The following is a 7,952-nucleotide window of genomic DNA, read 5'->3' as shown; positions in this document are numbered from 1 at the left end:
TTATCAAATTCACCACATCAGAGGAATTGATCTCTTACAACAAGAACCTCAGAGAGGTAGGCAAATGTACAAAATTAATTAGAAACATGAAGCTTTATATATTCTTGCCTTTAGTTTTCAAATGGCTGATTTAGGGTCCACGATCCATTACTTTGAGAAGGTCCCAAGGTGCAAGCAACAATAAAATTTAGATGTTAGTGATGTTTGTCTACTTTTTGATTGCAACGAGGTAAATTTATCTTCACATACCTATTGTGAAACAAAAGCCAAGTTGTATATTCCCATGTGTTTAGAAATGCAAAATTCTTTTCAAGCAATTTCATGGTCCAAAGTCAAAGAATGTTGCAGTTGCTCCACAGTCCAATTCAAAACATCCCGATCAACTATGTCTCCAAAGAAAAATGTATTGATATTTTTCTGTATGCTATCTGTTTTGTGCCGAAGTTTGTCCTTTGGGCATACAAGCGCTGATTCTTAATCATGACTTTGCCTACTCCAGAACGCTCTTCCACCAGATGTTACGGCTGAATTTGTGACCAAGACAGATGTTCTTCAGAATGAAACCTTGCTCATTTCATATCTAAGTAAGGTGGAGTTAGACAATATCACCATCTTTTTGACTGCTCTGACATCTGCAGCAGTAAAGGTGAGCACTTCTGACCTGAACACTGATGACAATGAAGTTTAGGATGATCGCAACATTCATTATTCTAGACTAATTTAGCAGATGCATCCAAGATTACTAGTACAGTTTCAGTTAACGATCGATACGCTTTCAAGGAATCTTAGTAAAACCTTTATTATTTCCATAGGCAAATCTGTCTCAGGAACAGATAGACATGGTAAAGGAAACTCTTCTGACTGTGGAACTTCAGCAGCTTCAGTCCAGCTTCTCTAGTTATACTTCTGAACAATGGCAGGTTTTGTTTGAGATCCACTTGACTGTCTTAATTCAGTATTTTAACGCAAACCTACTTCAACTTTTGCCAACAACCATTTCCTGCGATTCATATCAAGCCATGTAAGTACAAAGCATATACCTAGACTCATTACAGGACACATAATATCTTGTCTTTTGAAAAATAATAATAAATGCTTTCAACGTACCTATAACACAACAAAATAATGATGCATCCATTTCATATTTCATTTGTGACACAGAGTAAAAGGATTCAGCCGTGTGGCTGACACTCTGGATGATAAAACAGCAAGAGATATCTACAATTTCTTCATTAAAATATATATGACTCAACAGTTAACTTCTTCAGGTAAGACTCCCAGGAGTCTAGACTAGGAAAAAAATACAGATCTTCGGAAGATGATATATTATGGGCTTTTATGCCAAATCTGAATTAATTTCCAACAGTCATCTTTGTCCATTTTCTTGTTTTACAGATATTGCTTGCGGCACTGTTGACTTCCAAACTTGGATTGAGAATAATTTTGGCTATTTTATCAAATTCACCACATCAGAGGAATTGATCTCTTACAACAAGAACCTCACAGAGGTAGGCAAATGTACAAAATTAATTAATTACAAACATGAAGCTTTATATATTCTTGCCTTGAGTTTTCAAATGGTTGATTTAGGGTCCATGATCCATTACTTTTCAGAAGGTCCCAAGGTGCGAACAACAACAAAATTTAGATGTTAGTGATGTTTGTCTACTTTTTGATTGCAACGAGGTAAATTTATCTTCACATACCTATTGTGAAACAAAAGCCAAGTTGTATATTCCCATGTGTTTAGAAATGCAAAATTCTTTTCAAGCAATTTCATGGTCCAAAGTCAAAGAATGTTGCAGTTGCTCCACAGTCCAATTCAAAACATCCCGATCAACTATGTCTCCAAAGAAAAATGTATTGATATTTTTCTGTATGCTATCTGTTTTGTGCCGAAGTTTGTCCTTTGGGCATACAAGCGCTGATTCTTAATCATGACTTTGCCTATTCCAGAACGCTCTTCCACCAGATGTTACGGCTGAATTTGTGACCAAGACAGATGTTCTTCAGAATGAAACCTTGCTCATTTCATATCTAAGTAAGGTGGAGTTAGACAATATCACCATCTTTTTGACTGCTCTGACATCTGCAGCAGTAAAGGTGAGCACTTCTGACCTGAAAACTGATGACAATGAAGTTTAGGATGATCGCAACATTCATTATTCTAGACTAATTTAGCAGATGCATCCAAGATTACTAGTACAGTTTCAGTTAACGATCGATACGCTTTCAAGGAATCTTAGTAAAATCTTTATTATTTCCATAGGCAAATCTGTCTCAGGAACAGATAGACATGGTAAAGGAAACTCTTCTGACTGTGGAACTTCAGCAGCTTCAGTCCAGCTTCTCTAGTTATACTTCTGAACAATGGCAGGTTTTGTTTGAGATCCACTTGACTGTCTTAATTCAGTATTTTAACGCAAGCCTACTTCAACTTTTGCCAACAACCATTTCCTGCGATTCATATCAAGCCATGTAAGTACAAAGCACATACCTAGACTCATTACAGGACACATATAACATCTTGTCTTTTGAAAAATGATAATAAAAGCTTTCAACGTACCTATAACACAACAAAATAATGATGCATCCATTTCATATTTCATTTGTGACACAGAGTAAAAGGATTCAGCCTTGTGGCTGACACCCTGGATGATAAAACAGCAAGAGATATCTACAATTTCTTCATTAAAATATATATGACTCAACAGTTAACTTCTTCAGGTAAGACTCCCAGGAGTCTAGACTAAAAGAAAAATACAGATCTTCGGAAGATGATATATTATTGGCTTTTATGCCAAATCTGAATTAATTTCCAACAAGTCATCTTTGTCCATTTTCTTGTTTTACAGATATTGCTTGCGGCACTGTTGACTTCCAAACTTGGATTGAGAATAATTTTGGCTATTTTATCAAATTCACCACATCAGAGGAATTGATCTCTTACAACAAGAACCTCACAGAGGTAGGCAAATGTACAAAATTAATTAGAAACATGAAGCTTTATATATTCTTGCCTTTAGTTTTCAAATGGCTGATTTAGGGTCCACGATCCATTACTTTGAGAAGGTCCCAAGGTGCAAGCAACAATAAAATTTAGATGTTAGTGATGTTTGTCTACTTTTTGATTGCAACGAGGTAAATTTATCTTCACATACCTATTGTGAAACAAAAGCCAAGTTGTATATTCCCATGTGTTTAGAAATGCAAAATTCTTTTCAAGCAATTTCATGGTCCAAAGTCAAAGAATGTTGCAGTTGCTCCACAGTCCAATTCAAAACATCCCGATCAACTATGTCTCCAAAGAAAAATGTATTGATATTTTTCTGTATGCTATCTGTTTTGTGCCGAAGTTTGTCCTTTGGGCATACAAGCGCTGATTCTTAATCATGACTTTGCCTATTCCAGAACGCTCTTCCACCAGATGTTACGGCTGAATTTGTGACCAAGACAGATGTTCTTCAGAATGAAACCTTGCTCATTTCATATCTAAGTAAGGTGGAGTTAGACAATATCACCATCTTTTTGACTGCTCTGACATCTGCAGCAGTAAAGGTGAGCACTTCTGACCTGAACACTGATGACAATGAAGTTTAGGATGATCGCAACATTCATTATTCTAGACTAATTTAGCAGATGCATCCAAGATTACTAGTACAGTTTCAGTTAACGATCGATACGCTTTCAAGGAATCTTAGTAAAACCTTTATTATTTCCATAGGCAAATCTGTCTCAGGAACAGATAGACATGGTAAAGGAAACTCTTCTGACTGTGGAACTTCAGCAGCTTCAGTCCAGCTTCTCTAGTTATACTTCTGAACAATGGCAGGTTTTGTTTGAGATCCACTTGACTGTCTTAATTCAGTATTTTAACGCAAACCTACTTCAACTTTTGCCAACAACCATTTCCTGCGATTCATATCAAGCCATGTAAGTACAAAGCATATACCTAGACTCATTACAGGACACATAATATCTTGTCTTTTGAAAAATAATAATAAATGCTTTCAACGTACCTATAACACAACAAAATAATGATGCATCCATTTCATATTTCATTTGTGACACAGAGTAAAAGGATTCAGCCGTGTGGCTGACACTCTGGATGATAAAACAGCAAGAGATATCTACAATTTCTTCATTAAAATATATATGACTCAACAGTTAACTTCTTCAGGTAAGACTCCCAGGAGTCTAGACTAAAAAAAAAATACAGATCTTCGGAAGATGATATATTATTGGCTTTTATGCCAAATCTGAATTAATTTCCAACAAGTCATCTTTGTCCATTTTCTTGTTTTACAGATATTGCTTGCGGCACTGTTGACTTCCAAACTTGGATTGAGAATAATTTTGGCTATTTTATCAAATTCACCACATCAGAGGAATTGATCTCTTACAACAAGAACCTCAGAGAGGTAGGCAAATGTACAAAATTAATTAGAAACATGAAGCTTTATATATTCTTGCCTTTAGTTTTCAAATGGCTGATTTAGGGTCCACGATCCATTACTTTGAGAAGGTCCCAAGGTGCAAGCAACAATAAAATTTAGATGTTAGTGATGTTTGTCTACTTTTTGATTGCAACGAGGTAAATTTATCTTCACATACCTATTGTGAAACAAAAGCCAAGTTGTATATTCCCATGTGTTTAGAAATGCAAAATTCTTTTCAAGCAATTTCATGGTCCAAAGTCAAAGAATGTTGCAGTTGCTCCACAGTCCAATTAAAAACATCCCGATCAACTATGTCTCCAAAGAAAAATGTATTGATATTTTTCTGTATGCTATCTGTTTTGTGCCGAAGTTTGTCCTTTGGGCATACAAGCGCTGATTCTTAATCATGACTTTGCCTATTCCAGAACGCTCTTCCACCAGATGTTACGGCTGAATTTGTGACCAAGACAGATGTTCTTCAGAATGAAACCTTGCTCATTTCATATCTAAGTAAGGTGGAGTTAGACAATATCACCATCTTTTTGACTGCTCTGACATCTGCAGCAGTAAAGGTGAGCACTTCTGACCTGAAAACTGATGACAATGAAGTTTAGGATGATCGCAACATTCATTATTCTAGACTAATTTAGCAGATGCATCCAAGATTACTAGTACAGTTTCAGTTAACGATCGATACGCTTTCAAGGAATCTTAGTAAAACCTTTATTATTTCCATAGGCAAATCTGTCTCAGGAACAGATAGACATGGTAAAGGAAACTCTTCTGACTGTGGAACTTCAGCAGCTTCAGTCCAGCTTCTCTAGTTATACTTCTGAACAATGGCAGGTTTTGTTTGAGATCCACTTGACTGTCTTAATTCAGTATTTTAACGCAAACCTACTTCAACTTTTGCCAACAACCATTTCCTGCGATTCATATCAAGCCATGTAAGTACAAAGCACATACCTAGACTCATTACAGGACACATATAACATCTTGTATTTTGAAAAATGATAATAAAAGCTTTCAACGTACCTATAACACAACAAAATAATGATGCATCCATTTCATATTTCATTTGTGACACAGAGTAAAAGGATTCAGCCGTGTGGCTGACACTCTGGATGATAAAACAGCAAGAGATATCTACAATTTCTTCATTAAAATATATATGACTCAACAGTTAACTTCTTCAGGTAAGACTCCCAGGAGTCTAGACTAAAAAAAAAATACAGATCTTCGGAAGATGATATATTATTGGCTTTTATGCCAAATCTGAATTAATTTCCAACAAGTCATCTTTGTCCATTTTCTTGTTTTACAGATATTGCTTGCGGCACTGTTGACTTCCAAACTTGGATTGAGAATAATTTTGGCTATTTTATCAAATTCACCACATCAGAGGAATTGATCTCTTACAACAAGAACCTCAGAGAGGTAGGCAAATGTACAAAATTAATTAGAAACATGAAGCTTTATATATTCTTGCCCTTAGTTTTCAAATGGCTGATTTAGGGTCCACGATCCATTACTTTGAGAAGGTCCCAAGGTGCAAGCAACAATAAAATTTAGATGTTAGTGATGTTTGTCTACTTTTTGATTGCAACGAGGTAAATTTATCTTCACATACCTATTGTGAAACAAAAGCCAAGTTGTATATTCCCATGTGTTTAGAAATGCAAAATTCTTTTCAAGCAATTTCATGGTCCAAAGTCAAAGAATGTTGCAGTTGCTCCACAGTCCAATTCAAAACATCCCAATCAACTATGTCTCCAAAGAAAAATGTATTGATATTTTTCTGTATGCTATCTGTTTTGTGCCGAAGTTTGTCCTTTGGGCATACAAGCGCTGATTCTTAATCATGACTTTGCCTATTCCAGAACGCTCTTCCACCAGATGTTACGGCTGAATTTGTGACCAAGACAGATGTTCTTCAGAATGAAACCTTGCTCATTTCATATCTAAGTAAGGTGGAGTTAGACAATATCACCATCTTTTTGACTGCTCTGACATCTGCAGCAGTAAAGGTGAGCACTTCTGACCTGAACACTGATGACAATGAAGTTTAGGATGATCGCAACATTCATTATTCTAGACTAATTTAGCAGATGCATCCAAGATTACTAGTACAGTTTCAGTTAACGATCGATACGCTTTCAAGGAATCTTAGTAAAACCTTTATTATTTCCATAGGCAAATCTGTCTCAGGAACAGATAGACATGGTAAAGGAAACTCTTCTGACTGTGGAACTTCAGCAGCTTCAGTCCAGCTTCTCTAGTTATACTTCTGAACAATGGCAGGTTTTGTTTGAGATCCACTTGACTGTCTTAATTCAGTATTTTAACGCAAACCTACTTCAACTTTTGCCAACAACCATTTCCTGCGATTCATATCAAGCCATGTAAGTACAAAGCATATACCTAGACTCATTACAGGACACATAATATCTTGTCTTTTGAAAAATAATAATAAATGCTTTCAACGTACGTATAACACAACAAAATAATGATGCATCCATTTCATATTTCATTTGTGACACAGAGTAAAAGGATTCAGCCGTGTGGCTGACACTCTGGATGATAAAACAGCAAGAGATATCTACAATTTCTTCATTAAAATATATATGACTCAACAGTTAACTTCTTCAGGTAAGACTCCCAGGAGTCTAGACTAGGAAAAAAATACAGATCTTCGGAAGATGATATATTATGGGCTTTTATGCCAAATCTGAATTAATTTCCAACAAGTCATCTTTGTCCATTTTCTTGTTTTACAGATATTGCTTGCGGCACTGTTGACTTCCAAACTTGGATTGAGAATAATTTTGGCTATTTTATCAAATTCACCACATCAGAGGAATTGATCTCTTACAACAAGAACCTCACAGAGGTAGGCAAATGTACAAAATTAATTAATTACAAACATGAAGCTTTATATATTCTTGCCTTGAGTTTTCAAATGGTTGATTTAGGGTCCATGATCCATTACTTTTCAGAAGGTCCCAAGGTGCGAACAACAACAAAATTTAGATGTTAGTGATGTTTGTCTACTTTTTGATTGCAACGAGGTAAATTTATCTTCACATACCTATTGTGAAACAAAAGCCAAGTTGTATATTCCCATGTGTTTAGAAATGCAAAATTCTTTTCAAGCAATTTCATGGTCCAAAGTCAAAGAATGTTGCAGTTGCTCCACAGTCCAATTCAAAACATCCCGATCAACTATGTCTCCAAAGAAAAATGTATTGATATTTTTCTGTATGCTATCTGTTTTGTGCCGAAGTTTGTCCTTTGGGCATACAAGCGCTGATTCTTAATCATGACTTTGCCTATTCCAGAACGCTCTTCCACCAGATGTTACGGCTGAATTTGTGACCAAGACAGATGTTCTTCAGAATGAAACCTTGCTCATTTCATATCTAAGTAAGGTGGAGTTAGACAATATCACCATCTTTTTGACTGCTCTGACATCTGCAGCAGTAAAGGTGAGCACTTCTGACCTGAACACTGATG

The sequence above is a fragment of the Anomaloglossus baeobatrachus genome, chromosome 7 (assembly GCF_048569485.1).
Source record: "Anomaloglossus baeobatrachus isolate aAnoBae1 chromosome 7, aAnoBae1.hap1, whole genome shotgun sequence".
Taxonomy (NCBI): Eukaryota; Metazoa; Chordata; class Amphibia; order Anura; family Aromobatidae; genus Anomaloglossus; species Anomaloglossus baeobatrachus.
This window is presented reverse-complemented; position numbering follows the sequence as displayed.